This window comes from Metopolophium dirhodum, chromosome 4, assembly GCF_019925205.1.
Source record: "Metopolophium dirhodum isolate CAU chromosome 4, ASM1992520v1, whole genome shotgun sequence".
Lineage (NCBI taxonomy): Eukaryota > Metazoa > Arthropoda > Insecta > Hemiptera > Aphididae > Metopolophium > Metopolophium dirhodum.
Window position 1 is genome coordinate 15,823,340 of NC_083563.1, and position 17,578 is coordinate 15,840,917.

The 17,578-nt window shown below is 29.8% G+C and overlaps 1 protein-coding gene and 1 pseudogene across 1 annotated transcript in view; one reads left to right on the forward strand and one right to left on the reverse strand.

Moving 5' to 3' along the window:
* The window catches only part of LOC132943392 (protein amalgam-like), a 365,040-nt gene that overhangs the window by 105,187 nt on the left and 242,275 nt on the right, over positions 1-17,578 (forward strand). The gene's annotated exons all lie outside the window — the stretch shown is intronic.
* The window catches only part of LOC132942827 (cytochrome P450 6a8-like), a 63,604-nt pseudogene continuing 60,498 nt past the window's right edge, over positions 14,473-17,578 (reverse strand).

The following is a 17,578-nucleotide window of genomic DNA, read 5'->3' on the forward strand; positions in this document are numbered from 1 at the left end:
AACTTACTACTGTATATAAATATAATAAAAATAATACACAGAACATAATATTGTTATGTTCGACTACCGGAGTTACAGACGACTTACTTGCGCATCCTGCGAATATAATATACACGTGGAGATGACGGTACGTGAGCAGACCCGTGTAAATATATATATATATAATGCGTGAGTGTATAAATATATTACAGTAGTTATCCCATCTGGTAGATTGCAAACTCTCAGCTAATCAGAAATGCTGTACGTCGCACACGTACATAATAATTGTACCTCCACGGTGTTTGGTTTTTCGGGAAATAACGCATCACAACGTGGCTTTACGTCGTAGGTACCTACTTGATATACGTTCGTTTTCGCCGCCAAGATGCGCCTGTCAACAATAAATAATAAATACCAGTATAGTCATTGTATTATATTTTGACATTGTGTTAATGATGTGGTGTCAATTAATCATCACCACGTGTCTATATTATACACACTCTTTAAGTCGGAATAACGCGCATTATCTCCGTCGAACTTATCTCGAGTGCGTTTCGCATAATATTATGATTTAATATTGCTATTAAAAATATATATATATATATATTTATATATATTAGACGATTGAAATAAATACAATAAATATTATAATACAAATAACAAATAACAAATAATAAATACCTTTTAATATATATGAGTGTCTTACTTTATACTATTGTCAAAGGTCTTTATAGGTTCTCGTAATATAGTACTTATACACTACTAATATACGCGTAATATATATTTAATAGCTACCCGTTAAATATTATAGTGGATATAGGGTGATAATTTGTGGTTTTGAATGATATGTTTTAAACTAAGAGGTCGTATATAACGATTGCTATATAATTTTATGTATGGTAACATTTATCTTGAATAGCGATACGCCAATACCCTACCTAAACAGCGATTAGGAACTTGCAGCTAATATCTGAAAATCACTGTCCTTCAATCAACAAGAGATGATATAGAAAAAAAGATTCTTATCAAAATCAATCATAATTCTACCCTTGAAAATATTCTCTTTACAAATCAAAAGTTTTGTTTACACGTGACTTGAATACTACGGTTTCTAATAACAATAACAGTTAAGCTAATATATAAAATGTATATACAGTTAATTTATTGAAATATAAAGCAGTGGACAAGATAATATTTTAGAGTGAAAAAAATACACTATTGCACTATAGTAGTATAGTACCTAAATTATAAAAATATTGGAATACTCTTTATGACGTGCTAATATATAATATTATAATATATTATATTCATATTACTTTTTTATTTTTTGCTGTATAAGTAGTTCTTTTATTTTTATTAAACTTAAGCCCAGCGACTATGGTCATTAGCTGTTGTAGGGGATTATGAACTATGGTTGGTAAGGTTGGTACTACGATAGGCGTTGTTACGGTTGATACGGTAGGTAAGCAAACACGTGTATGTGTGGCAAAGTTTTTACTACTACGAATCCGGGTGGTCGCCCATCCGGGAGCTAATAGCATTGTGCGTTACTTACTCTCAGTTGAATTCCGTGACTGCAGGTAACAGCCAATGCGCCAAGCCAAGCCACTTAAGTAGTTCATCATATTAAAAAATACTGTTTGACTTATTTTTTTTTTATATACATGGTAATATTAATTTGTTTTTTTTTCATTTAAACTATACAATATGAACACAAATATGTATATAAATATACTATTATACTAACCTAGCTAATTTAATAGGTATTATCGTTTTTAAAAATCATGTTTTGAATACGATAAATATATATTCTATTATGTTTCGATGCATAGTAATTAATGTCACATGGTTAAAGTAGGTAAGATATTTGACTATAAAGAACAATAATAATTATCAATTTTAATATTTTAAAATATAAATGGATGAACCAGTTGTACATTCGTTTGGTAACAGTTGATGAGAACACAATAATAAAAATATAATTTACAATAGAAAATAACATGGAAATATTTGTCTGTAAAATTATTGATAAAATTGCAATTTAATAACAAGGTTCATACTATATAGTATTAAATATAATATTATAAGAAGTTCAAAAAAGTAAAATATTAAAATTCGTTCTACAGTGCTACTTTTTCATCCCAATTTAACGGGCATAAACCAGCTAATATAAATCTCGTCACGTAAAACGAAAAATCTGATTTATTATGTATTTATTATTATTTATATGTATTTTACATGCCCAAAAAAACCTAAAATTATTTTCTGTAGTAGTATGGTTAACACGCAATGTTATGTGAAATAATTATGTTTTATTGATCAATCGATTAACAAAAAAAAAATATATTATTTATTTCAAAACAATACATTAACGCCATTAAAGATTCGTTTAGTACTTGCTTTGAAGAAATAATGGAAATATTTAATTATAGTTAAGTACTGTAGAAAAAAGTTTCATGATTTTTTCCAATCCAATTACCTATGTAGTTCATTAACAACCATTAAAAATATTTTGATAGCTATTAAATAATACCTATCACGATTATAGCAACAAGTAATAATTATTAAAATTCGTATTGCTGCAATCTTAAGTCGGCTGTAGCAGATGAAAAAAAAGTGACTTTTAGACCAATAAGTTAGACAAAACTGGAAGAATTTAGTTTGACAGATTTTAATTTTGAAAACAGATTATGATTGATCAACAAGTTTACTAGGGAGTGATCGAGGCGATTTTGAATATTTTTTTTTCAGCTGTGATATCCAAAAATAAAAATATCGAAAAAATATGATTTTTTTGTATTTATATTATTCATTATGACACTAACAATAATTGGAATATTCAAAATCGCCTAGATCATACCCTAGTAAACTTGTTGATTAATCATAATCCGTTTTCAAAATTAAAATCCGTCAAACCAAATCTTTCCAGTTTTGTCTAGCTTATTGGTTTAAAAGTCACTTTTTTTCATTGACTGGAGCCCCCTCCAACCCCCTTAAGGTTTATTTTATGATACGGAATTTAAATATATTGAAAAACATTATAACAAACAAAATCAATGTTTAGATTGGTCAAATCTACATTAGTTTTGACTTTTGACAAAACCGGCTGCGGCCCCCTTAAGGAAATGCATCTTGTCGAATTCACGAAAACGTTTATTGCCAGTCGACTGAGAACAAATCTACCAAAAAAGTGTAGTAAATTGTTTTTCAAATTATATATATTATATAATTATTATGATGATAAAGAAATTGTACCCCACGACAAACAATAATAATGTGATAAGTGCAATTATAAACCTGACAATGAATCGTTTGGTCATTAAAATTATACCAAACAGATGTTAAATTTAAAATATACCTACTGTACACTGTTTATAGTTTATTGTAAATTGTAATGGTTTATTATTAGGCGTATTTATTTTAGGCCTGTAGGTACCACAGCAAACTGCCATGGCTCATCATGTTCTGGAGTTAAAACTTGTTTGTTTTAAATCGTTTCAACTCCGATCGGGCGTAATTGGAAAAGCTCGGGTCTAAAACTTCCACATTCGATTGTCCTGTTTCATCATAATAAATTAATAATGCCTTTGCAGCAGCTATATAGTAATCTGTCTCGGATTAAACCGAAACTATATCATGTACCAATGTATACGTACCACCTAAGCCTATAGTATCGAAATACAAAACATCCACAGTCATAATACAATCATTGTGTATAGTATTATATAATAATATTATCATCGCGTTCCGCGTCAGTGATATCAACGTCTGGTGTACAATATTATTATGTTTTCGTATGAGTTTTCTTTTAATACTTCGATGATAATATTATGCATAGTACCTAAGTATCAACCTGTAATATGATAAAAACACGAAATGCCAATCTAATGCATAATATCATACACGTCCTATATTGATACCTACGCGTTTGCTCATTCGCACTACACTAGCTGTTATGTGGGCTATAATTATTATATTATATGTATATCATTCCAAAATGATTTTATTATTGCGTTTATTATCAATTATCTGCTTTACCGTAGAAAGTGCCTGTAGTTATATTCGCCGGTAAAATGTAAGCGAATCTGTATAGGTACACATTTTTATTTTTTTTTTACCAGATGCGTCAGTTTTTAAGAAACGAAAAATTGTTTAAAATGTAATTTGAAGTATTTGAAAACAATCATTGCTTTATACTCAGAATCGAATTGGTATTATTCTGTTGAAATGTGTATGTACTGCTTTTAATTTGGTAACCAGTAGCAGTACATCCCTATATATATTTCTTATTTAAATGTTCAAATATTAAATAACGAATACTGAATAAATAGTTTGTCACGTATGTATTAATAAGCATTAATGTGTGTACTCAAATGTGTGGGGATAATTATTTAAACATAATATACATTGGCACGTCATTGAATTAGTGTAGTCAGTTAAACAAATCGCACATTACAATATACCTATACATAATATTATATTGTACTTGAGTAAATATGGATCGTTTCAATACCCATAAATCATAATTGTCGAGACTTGGCCAATCATACAAGTCCGTTTGTCGCGGAGACGGAGCAGTGGATAAAATACAATTTTATTGCTACGCGAACCCACTTCGTTGGAGTGTATTGAGGTCGTTCAATCTGTTGATTGATGCAGTCTGAGAAACACGTCGCACCTTGTCATTACTATTATTTTTATTATTACCATTATTTCTCCGAGGTCTTAGTCGATGCACTGTCATGTGTACGGGTTCCATCGGAGCTTACCCGATTTAGACTTCGTATTTTAAATTTCATCATCTGCTTATGTAAACCCAGAAATAGTGAAATTTTTATCACGTTCCCGTGTGTCTTCTGTATCGTCAAAATTGCCAAACACTTTGTTGTTTACCTTTGAACTAAGCTTGTTCGCTTGTTCTCGGATGTAATTTATTACGGATCAAAGATGGCTGTGTATTATACCGTTCTCAGCGTGACTCAACGTTGTATACTGATCGTCGAATACAGCGGATTTAATATCTGAAACAGGAACGTTGTTTTTCTCGACAGATGACTGTTTTGTTCTTAGAAATACTGAACGAACTGCGAATAAAATTGATTAGGTACCTACATGAAAATAATAATATTATGTTCAGTTATTTTCCAATAATAATTCAAAAGTTTAATTTCTACAGGTTTTCGTATCCCCGCTATACTATATGCAAAACAACAGTAATTTTATATCGTATAATAACACATAATTAATTTTATTATTGAACAAAATAAAATAAATATAAAACAATATCGTAGTAAAACCATTGTTGTTCTATCCGGCTGCTGTTTGATAAACTGTGACGAGTGACAACAGGTAGATAAGTCAGCAACAAATACGACTTTTGGTCTGGCAACCATAATATAGTCATCGTGAGTTCACCTCATTTCAAATTATCCGCTGAAAGACGCAATCTCACATCGTTATGCATAATATATTATTATTAAGTTTATATTATCGAATATTCTACCGATGAGAAGGGACAAACTATAGACTTGTTATCGGGATGTGGAGTTGTCGGCGAACACGATGCGCATCACAAATTTGCTGACATTTATATTTTTACTATGTCATACAGTGGTATTTTTTTAATTTTTTTCTTTTTTTACCGAGATTGCGTAGAGTGGATAGACCACCCAACCACCTCGTATATTATTATTTTTTACTTATCGGCAAGTCGTCCGTAAATCATGAGGACGAGTAGAGTTCGTTTTAATTTATTTTATTTGATTCATTATAATTGTATATTGTGCAATCAAGTTTCAAACAACGATAGATCGCCGGATAAATAATGTCCGATTATTAAATTATATTATGTAGGTAGGTCCATATTATTTTTTTAATTAAAGGTAAATTAACGTCTGATGATGTTTTTGCGCCTTAATGTAACAAATAACAAATTGACATCAAAAGTTTGGAATGAATAATATGCTAAACGGGTATAACGGTTATTTAACGAAAAAAAGTCACAATTCTGGGTCAACAATCAAATGCTCTCTATTATACTATAGGTACATGTCGAGCTTGTAAACATGCTTCTATATGAACCTATAGACTGTCATTGATGTAAATTAACATAGTAAAGTATTTAATTTTTTTTTCAATTTAGTTGTTAGTATATTATGTCCATCGGATTTTTTTGTTGTATCTTTATTGATTTAGCTGGTTTTAATTTTAATTAGCTCCCAGTGGACACTATACTGTCATTTATATATATACATTATACAAGGTTATTGAAATAATATTGTTATTCATTATAATATTTATTATGTACCATGTAGATGGCTGTACAAAACACACTGTTGATCATAACTTATTCCGTTGAACTTTTATGTAATTTTTGAATATTATTATTATTGGAGTATCGATATTTGAAATAACGACTAAATTATTTTGAGATATTATTATGATAGCAAGTATGTTCTAAATTTCTATTATGTTAAAATTAATTATTAGCTAAAGCTTTTACAATGTTTTTTTTATATTGTTAATAATATGTCTAATGGAAACTATAATAGTTGAAATAATATTGTTATAAACTAGTTATAATATACATTATAATAAATTAGACTAAATGTATGTATCACATTTCTATGATCTCGGTATAATAATAATTCATTGCGTTATTAAATAAATATTGGTACACAGAATACCTAACCTATATTATGTCACAATAGTAATACGACAACGATGTATTTTCCTATGTATTTCAAATATTATACAAATTAAAACAGATTTTTTTTCTTGAGCGTACTCAACTTTGTTCTAACTACAAATTCATAAAATGTGACAAAAATCTAAATATTCTAAATATGCACTACAAAAATAATTTTATATGTATTAATTATTTATTATTCACCATCACTCAGAAGTATCAATTAATACTAATAATAATGGTTATTTTGGATCAAGGCAATTTGACCATTTTAACCGAAAACAAGTAAGAACAAAATATGTAAAAACATATAACTTTCCTATACAATTATTTGTATTATTCGGTTATAATATTTCTTAAGTCATACAATATTCTGATAGCATTATATTACTGTAGGTGTTATTTTGTAACCTATGCAAATACGTTCAATATTATTGTTATGAAACACCAAAACAATACATCTGATGTAAAGTTTTAAACTTCAACGTATTATTAATCAGTTTAATATATTGTATAGGGTTTGCTGTGAAAATGTAAAATTATGAACTTTCATAGGTACTCAAATGGCAAACGCTCAATTTTTAGTTTCATATTACGTATTGTTCAAGGCCGTAGACACGGGGGGAGGGACGGGGTGAACTCCCCCTTATAACATGGAAAAAATAAATACGTATTTATTATGTAATATGTAATTATTATGATAACCCCCCCCCCCCTCACCATATTAAATTCCTGTCTACAGCACTGTGTGTATTATACTCACAATTTAGTACTTACTATGAGCAGAAATATTAATTTGTTGATTAGGTATTAATTAATAGTTAATGATTATTTTTCCTATATTAAATGTAGCGTAATTGCAAGTTATGTACACTGTATAAAACACAAATATAAATATAAAGTATAATATAATTATAAGTTATAACTAGAACTTTTTTCAGTTATAATTGGATAAATTATTTGTGACTATTCGCAGTCAAAATAATATTGCCATACAATATTACAATATTCAAGTACCTAATATATACCTATACATAATGTATAATTAATACAGTTTATTTTATACAATGTTTTCAACTAATTAAGTTGTCGGTGAAACAGTTTAATAATATTGATTGAAGCTTTATAAACTAAATAAATTATATTTTTAGAATGCTAATTGAATAATCGTGCACCTATATTGAACTCTTTAATTTAAATTAGTTTTCATATTGTTTCAAGAGTTTGCTCATTTTGAGAAACTAAATTTGGCGCGTCATGAAGCCTGTAGATAGTTAGATGAACTTTCTCTAGTTATGTACACAAGGAAAAAAATGTAAAACCATCCGAAGACAATAATTTGATAACTTGAGTGTTATGACGAGTGACGTTCAAACGCCAACCGTTTCGTTGATAAATTATTACCATGTCAAACGGAAATACACCCTTATCAAAACTGTCATATACCTATATTATAATAATATAGATGCAAGTCGAATAATACTTTACATATTGTATTCTCGCACTCGTTACCGTGATTTCAGAAGGTTTTCTATTAGTTGACTTAGGTATACTCCTCTTCATTATATTTAAAACATAAAACCGTAACGATACCTATGTATTTATTTTATCAAACGCAAATAATAATTTCAAAACAATATATGACTGACCGACCGTACCTATACGTACCTATATAGTGAGTACCTATATAAAATACACTAATGATTTTATTTTCTATATCGTAATATAAATTGTGCTTACACTCGTAGTTTGTGTGTTGTTCTGTAAGGTTACGATGCAGTAATTTTTGACATTATCAATACCATTCGTACGCAATACATCAACTGCAAAGTAAAACGTTATTTATATTCTTATTATTGTGTATCTACTACAATGGATTAATATCATGTTATTATAATTTATAATCCCGTCAATGAATCGCTCAATATCCTGTACACAAATACAGTTTTTATTTTAACAGTTCCGGCTAATCCAAACATATTCTAATAAGTAATTACTTATATTATGTTTGAACATGGTATTCAAACAAAAATATAAAAGCACTTCAGGTTAAAAGTATACACACGCATAATATGTATATATATAACTTTTACATAACGAATACAACTAAATATCGATATTTTTTGGAGTAAGTACCTGGATTCATTTGAAACGTCACAATTGTTTCCAAAATAATCTTTTTGGAGATTTCCTGACACGAGTATATTTCTTAAATTATTTACTGTCCATATAATTTTCATAAATTATGTCATACGTTTATTAATTTTTTTTTTTTTGAGGTTTCTCCGTTACTCTCTGTACTGAAAGTTTGAAGACTTTCATGTTTAAGAGCATGACTACTAGATTCCAAGGGACATTTCATGGAAAAATCGTTATGCATTCGGACGTAGGCTATGTCGTTGTATTGGTCATGAATGATGATCATTAGTCGTCTGAGCATATTGGGTATAATTATTGTAAACGTACGTAAGGGGAAGTATTTTACGCACATCATTTATTTTTCACTCAAACGGACGCTTTTAATATTCAAATAGGTAATAGAACGTCACAATGCTTACTCAATTTTAATTCCTCGAAAATATTTGAATTATTCACGGCATAATAATATGCAAGTGAATGACTGGAGCGTGTTTAAAAATTATTTTTAGATAATTAAATATTCCCAATCTGAATTACTAAATTCAATTTCCCAATTCAATTATTCCCATCACTTTAAACATTCTGTATTAAATTTATTAAAAATTGCTTATAATATTTTGTTTTTTTTTTTTGTAAAGATTTTAATTATTCATTTTTAATAATAATAAAAAAACATATAATTACATATTATTTAAGCTTGACATTTTTAAATCGTATTTATGACAGTTAAAAGGGTGGAAAAAAAATTGACAGTCATTCTCTAACGTAAGTACATGTTATATGGACAGTTACTGTCTTATTTCAGTAAGAAAATTAGGTAGGCCATTGAACTGTTGGAATTTAGAATTAGAATGAGTACCTAGTTTTGGACTAAAAATACGATGGTAAGTTGCAAGGCCGCTAATAAATTATAATGGACATCATCATATGTGTATAATAATATTATAATAATTAATTTAGTGGCCTACTTGTGGCTATTCTGCGCATACCTATAGTGTTTATGGCACGTGAGTTTAACGTTTAAATATGTTAAAATGTAATAATACTGTGACAAATATTATATTGTGCTAATTTCAAAATTGAAAATTCTCTCATAATATACTGATACAAATAAATTTCAAAAAAATATCATAATATGGTTAGGTATGACATATTTTTAATTTCTAATTCGAACCAAGGACCAAGATAATAGGTATATCGGTGATCATATTAAATATTTAGAAAACATTTTTAAAAACCTTTACTCATCTTTTACATAGATATCGTTTTATAATTAATCCAATCAGTGATATTACGATTACGATAAAAACAACGGATAACTATTTTTTTTAAACAATTACTGCCAAAATGTGTTTTTTTGTCCGTTGGAATTCTCCACGAACTCAATTTGAATATCAGGATTCAGAATAACTTTTTTTTTTATTAAAAATATTTTACGATGAACAATACTATAATATACACGTCATACCGTAATCAATAATAATAATAATAATTTCCATGCATTATACTATAACAATTGGTTTAGAGTATTTAATGTAAAAAAAAGTTTCCGTTCAATTATTCCTGGGGCTTATAATGTTTAAATCGTTATTAACTTTCACATATTAATATAATATTATGTTTTATACATTAATATAATTACACGAGTAGTTTAAACGCATAGACACTATACGTAATTGTATAAGAAATAATAATATATAGTTAAAATAAATATAAAAATATCGTACTAGCATTATTATCATATTATTATTGTAATATTATACCATTGATTATAAATACTAAAGCTATACATTTATATTTATAATTATCATTAGAATAATATGACAAGGATAGGTGTAGTCGCTGTTTCGGGCCAGACGTATTCGTGTGAACAGACCTCATTATCTCGACCGCACAATCGAAAAACGGCAGGTTAATGTATATATAATAATATGATGTTATACTACTTTTGACTGTATCGCGTGCGCGATTTTTTTGATATAGGTAAACCGTAAACACAATATTATAGACGTGAAGATAAAAGAAAAAAGTGTATAGTATTATAATGTACCTCGTATTATCATTAAAAAAAAAAACAGATATTGCTAATGGTGATAAAATTATGACTAATTATCGGCAAATATTATCATATTGGTACCGTTTGACAGGCCACGCGTATTGAATTTTTTACCGTGTACTTAACTATAGGTACCCACCTTTACCTATTATACTCGTATTCTAATGGTATACCACAGAAATTTTTATAAAATTATGCTACACGCATTGAATTTCCAAGTATCCAGAACGGCTGCAAAGTACGGAAGTGTCAAATTGTATAGATTTAAAAAAACCGTTCACACTATATTTGTTTTGTAAATACAACTTGATATCTCTACGTTGTAATTGAATGACTACCGTGAATCAGCCCAGATGAATGGATGATAGGTATTATGATAAAACGTACCTATATACTATTTCAAGATAAACAAAATAATAATAATAATAATTTAGTTACAACGAGACGTTACTAAACACGGCGTTAGAAGATCTAAGACCAACGACCGTGCGACTGATTAGTATCTAATAATATTACAAAGGTAATAATAATGAACGCGGTGAGATTAATGGAATTGCTTGCGAATAGGTAAGCGACAATGTCATATACCGGGGACTATAATATCTATTGTTTACGAAACAATATTAATACTACCACCACCACCACTAATAATAATAATAATAATATTATGTTTTCAACTAAATGCCATCAGGTTAATAATATAATAATGTGAATACAATTAAAAAAAAAATGTTTTTCTAAGTTTTCCTGAAATTAAATCATCTAATCTTCGGTGCAAAGATTCGCAATTTTTAACATCTGTAAATCATCTGTAAATCTGTAAATCAGATATCTTTGTAAGATTAGTAGGTTTTAAATTTAACAGAGTACTATATTATTTTAACAAATGTAAATAAAAATAATTCAGTGTGAATATCTAAAGCATTTTATTTTTTACATTTTAATTCGCTTAATATTAATAAAATACAATTTTATGTAAAAATAAATGGCTTATAAAAAATATGTTTTATTAATTAATACTCATTTTTTATTTTTTCATAATATACATAATAATATATAAACAGTTGGACAAAATACTTACTTTAAAATAAAATTTTTTTAACTATCTAAAATTCAAAATGTAAAGCAAGTTATTATAATGTTTTCGCAATTTGTCTCTCGCCTGTGAAATTCCAGGTACCAGGTTTTTTCATTAGCTGATTATTTGTATTAAATGTACCAAGTTGTAAGCTTTCGTCCACAATAGTTGTTACTAATTCATACCCGTATAATCCACTGTTGTCCAATGTGTAGTAGTAATATTCTAAATACAAAACAAATTACCATAACGAAATATCTTTATCGTTATGTATATTATAATATTAGGTATGGGGGGACGAGGTGGCCGAGTGGTCTAACGCGACGGATTCGGCACAGCCGGTCCGAGTTCGATCCTCGACCACTGGGCGGCATTTTTCTCCGTGCAAGTCACGGTGTCCGGAGAACAAGTGCCGCCATCCCCCCACCCCGGGGCACGGCAGAAACCTACGGGTGCCCCATTAGAAATTCTGCCAAACACAACACAACACACACGTGTACCAACCTACCCAATATAAAACCTACCAAACCTTCCAAATATAAAAACCTACAGTGCCCTCCCCACACCCAATGGCCTATGTTGCCGCGGGTTACCCAATAAAAAAAAAAAAAAAAAAAAAAAAAAAAAAAAAATATTAGGTATACATTTTTAACATCAAATTTATGTAATATATGGACAAATGGTATATACCAACTCAAAAATAAAGACGTGAAATATTTAGATATAATGTGAGTTTATTTAACATAATAATATTATATTTAATACAAAAATACAATGGTAAACTATTATGATAGAGTGGTGAGCGGCGTTACGACTTACGACTTACGACTGATAGCTAAGACTGTGCGAGTGGTTTTACGACTTGCCTCCAAGTGTCTCTATAGTATCCCTGACTGTTTAGTCGTTGGATAACCCATACGACTGTATAACCGTCTGCCGGACTCTTGTGACGGTCTCATATCCTTAAAAGTTAAGATTAGTGGTCATGATAGAGGTGAATTTTCTGTACGAGCATAGGCACAAATAATGTTTAGGATTTGAGGGGGGAGCTAAAGCCTTACTTTGATAATATTGAATAAGCTTAAAACAAAATTTAGGAAATATTTGGGGGGCTTAGCCCCTAACGCCCCCTTCTATTTAAGACTATGTGTACGAGGCGGACTTCAGGTCTCGTTACATTATTCATAGCTAAGACTGTGCTAGTGGTTTTACGACCTGCCACCAAGTGTCTTTATAGTATCCCTAACCGTCTAATCGTTGGATAACCCATACATGTAACCGTCTGCCGGACTCCCTTTAATATTATCATATCCTTAAGATTGGTGGTCGTGGCGGTTGTCGTGACTATCTGTACGAGGTGGACTTCGGGTCTCGTAACATAACTCAGTCGTAGGTAGCTTCTGTTCGATTCGTATCCTTTCTCGCGGATATCAAGACTTTTCCGCGAAGAAGACAACATTATATTATTATTATTATTTTAATACTGCGTTCACTACGATATTTGCAATGACCTCAGCATGCTTTTGATATTAATTGCCTAATTATAATTTTTGTCGCTCCACTATTCAAAACGTGTGCTATATTATACATATTTTACAGGACACCTAGGTAATAATATTATTTCTTTTAACAATATTGAAGACGACACTATTATTACGTACTAAACGCATTGTTACTTGTTACTCATGAAAATACATCTTAACAAGGTAATTTAGTGAATAAACGATTTATCTCATAATATTATGATTATCCGTATCGACAACCGAATCGTTAAAAAAAACCAATCTTTTCATAATATTTTAACTACACTCATTTGCCGTTAGTTTTCACATTTGCTCCTTTGGTGGGTTTAAGTCAACTATGTATATATACTTGTAAATTGTCTGTTATCATTGACCACATAATATTATTTATTCAATGCCCGAATTAAGCACTTTAATATAATTGTTTATACCTGCCGACTGACACTCAAGTTTGGGATATTTTTAAAAGCATCCATCGTAACGAACTTTCAGCAAAATTAGCTGGTGAAAAATACGTTGGTAATTACGTACGTACGTTAATTAATTTATCTTCAAGCGTCTTGTCATCTTATCGAAATCTAAAAACCTTACAAAAAAATAGTCCACCTACAATGATATACCGTGGTACGCCGAGTGTGGACAGCACCTGCTCCTGACGAGTGCTAAAAAAAGACCCTTAAACCCGAATGTAAGCTTTTTCAATCATACTACACATGTCACAACTATCGTATTTTTGTATTGAACATCAAAAAGCTGTCATATTGTCATTGACTCGACTGTATTTTATGAGAAGTTTTGACTCCTAAAACCACTCTCTTATTCAAAACTATTTCTCATAAATAATTGTATATACATAAAGAGTGATTCGACAAGCACGCTCACCACTTTTTTGTTATTCAATAATGCATTTATTCAAAATCTGATTCGTTTTCCAACCCTTTCTATAAGGCCCTTCTTTTCTTATTTAATTTTTAAGAACTGGGTAAGTACTGTGTACAAAAAAATGGCATATCGTATAAAGAACCTTTATTTCATGACAACTATTTGTACTCTAAAAATATATATTGCACGGTGTGTCGGCGTAATAGCTTACAAAATAAAATTATAAAAAAAAAGTCTATGGTCGGTAATGTTATCGTTATACAATATTAAAACTATATAATAGTAGTCCACTTCACACACACTTAATAATAATAATATTACATCGAACCGATCCTCTCTCGTCCCGGGTCGACGAAGCGTTCAGAAAAACAGGAATTTCCGGTCGCCGGCGTTCATGTCGTTGCTCATATGAAACTGCCGCAGAGATGCGCCCATCGTCGACTCTCGGACGCTGCTCCGATTGGCCACAGTCATGCGGACGCCCTCGAACGATTTCGGGTCCAACGGGTCCGGTGGAGTGCCTGGCTTGGCGCTGTCCACGTGCACTTCGTACCGGGACATCAGCATGGCGATGACGAGCTTGGCTTCCAGCTCCACGAAATGTTTACCTGCGGACATAATATCGTAATATCAGGTCAGGTCACAGGTTAGGTTCCCAAACTTTTAACAATACGACCAGTTTTTTAACATTTTCAAAATTTTGTCAACCCGCTACGTACGTTTTTGATTGAAAACAATAATATTGTTCGTTGATCAGAAGAGCTCGAGAAACCACGGTCGGCGGAAATATTCGCCAGTGGATTATGCTCGATAAGTCGTGAGGGGTATATATTTTCATTATGAATTTTTGAAGTTGCAGTGGTATTCTATTTGAATCACCCTATATATTATAAGTACCGAAATGTATTTCGAAGGGTCCAGCGCTTTTTTTTTTTAAACGTAATCCTCGCGCGGACGAGAGTGTTATAATAGCTATAACATAATAATATTATAATATAACTATCAGTGGGGATGTATACTGTTATATTCAGAGGTATTTACCGTGTTAAGACGATAATATTATTATCATTGCATGTTGATATTTACACGGATTAAACGGATTGTGATAAACATTACTTAACACACATCTGGGAAGTGTTAGAATTTCGTAGTTCGTACCCGTATTGGAGTATAGTAATATCTACAGAGTAAAAGGAATACCTACAAATACCATTGATTATAGACATAAGTAGTATCTATTTATAATCAATGTAAATATAAAAAGTACCTTACATACGAATTATTCATATGCGAAATTTTATTTCGTATATTTGATGTGTATTTAATAAAAAAAAAACGTCAATACAAATTTAATTATACTCATGGTTAATAATCATCACACATATAAGGGTTGGGCGCTAAACTCACGCTTCAATAAGCTGTATCAAAGTCCACTCAAGGTCTTTTCCGTGATGATCACCTGCAATTGAGGTTAGGCAGGATGAATGATTGACAAAATGGACAACGGTTAAAGTACCTTATTACTTAAAAATGTGCGAAAGTTGCACTATCGACAGAATTGAGTAACATTCGATGTCTATATTTTTAAAAGAGTTTCTCCAGTTGTCAGTTTTTCCAGCGGTAAACCAAATCCAATTTTTATTACAAATATTAGCTTGATAATTCAAAACTTGATGTGTTAGGTGGTTTATAAGACGTTAAGAATAATAATGCTACAATTTATATCACGGTATTTTATTAAACATTTTTATTAGGTACCTAATAATATAATAGTATCATAACATAATAATATGCTATATGCTGTTACGTTTAAAATTATTTTATGGTATCAAATTATTTTGATTGGAATGTCATTAAATGCCGGCTCCTGCTAGTATAATTTAGAACCAGATATGGTGATAACCTGACGTAAATTACTGTAGATTAAATATAGTCAAATGTAAAAATAAAAATATCAATAATACCTACCTATATTTTCTGTGATAAATCATAGATACACATCATATACATTTTTTAAAGATATCACTATGTTTATTGCACAGTTATTGTACTTATATATTAACGATATACAAAATAAATAGGTGTCTTGGTGTGGCACGGTGGTTGAATTCAGCCACGAAACGTGTTCTGAGTACAAGCACCGGCCGGTGTCACTAGTTCCCGGATGGGTGACCACCCGGTTTTATGTTTCGATCCAATTGTCAAATCCCCGTCAAATAGCTTATCTAATAGACATTGTTGTCGGGCTTAATATCAATGAAAAAAATGCATTTCCGTCCATAATAACTATGGTATAGAGGTCTGGGGTACTTATGATAAACACATCAACTCTCATATCACACACTTAATTATTTTTTTAACGTGAATAAATAATAATATATTAATATCGCTATTATTTTTATATTATATTATAAAATTGATTGAACCGCAAACTGCATACAATATTTAAGTATAAATTACTTTCTATGTATTATTATTACTTACATTATATTATGGTTTCACGCTTTTACGATAAAACACTCTTCATTTATAATATTGAAATGAAAAACCGAATATTATTTTTACGAGTAAAAAAAATACTTCAAGGTTTACACCTGCTAATTAAAAATTATTGTTACTGTAGAAAATATTATAAGAAAACTCTATCATATTTTAAACCGATAAATAAGTTTTCTTTGCCAAAAAAATAAAAATATGTATACCTAGTTTAATGTAGTTATTATGCTAATATAATAACCTAACATATGATTTTTCAAGTATCATAAAATAACTTACATCATGACAATTGGTTGACCAAACCCAGACAAATAATTATTATCATAATTGTATTTATCTACTTATACATATACGATATACGTAACGTGTACACTTTACCTACTATAATGGATACCCATTGAATAATATATCATTCGCTTTAAAGTTTAATTTTAAAAGCAATTTGTATGTGAATTGTGATGAGGTTTACGTTAATTTGTTCGATTTTAATTTGACATTGTGAGTAAATTAAAAAAATATAATATGCATATTTTTTCTATTAAATGTAATTAATAACAGTTAAATATAGCTTCTAACAAAGATAAATAAGCTTTTCGTTAGTTTTATAAAGAAAAAGTTAAAAGCGAAATAAAGAGTACCTACCAACAATTTAAATAATAATGCTATAGTAAAAAAAAGTCATAAACTTTATGGTGTACTTGGAACTTTATGTGAATAAAAACATATCCTAACCACTA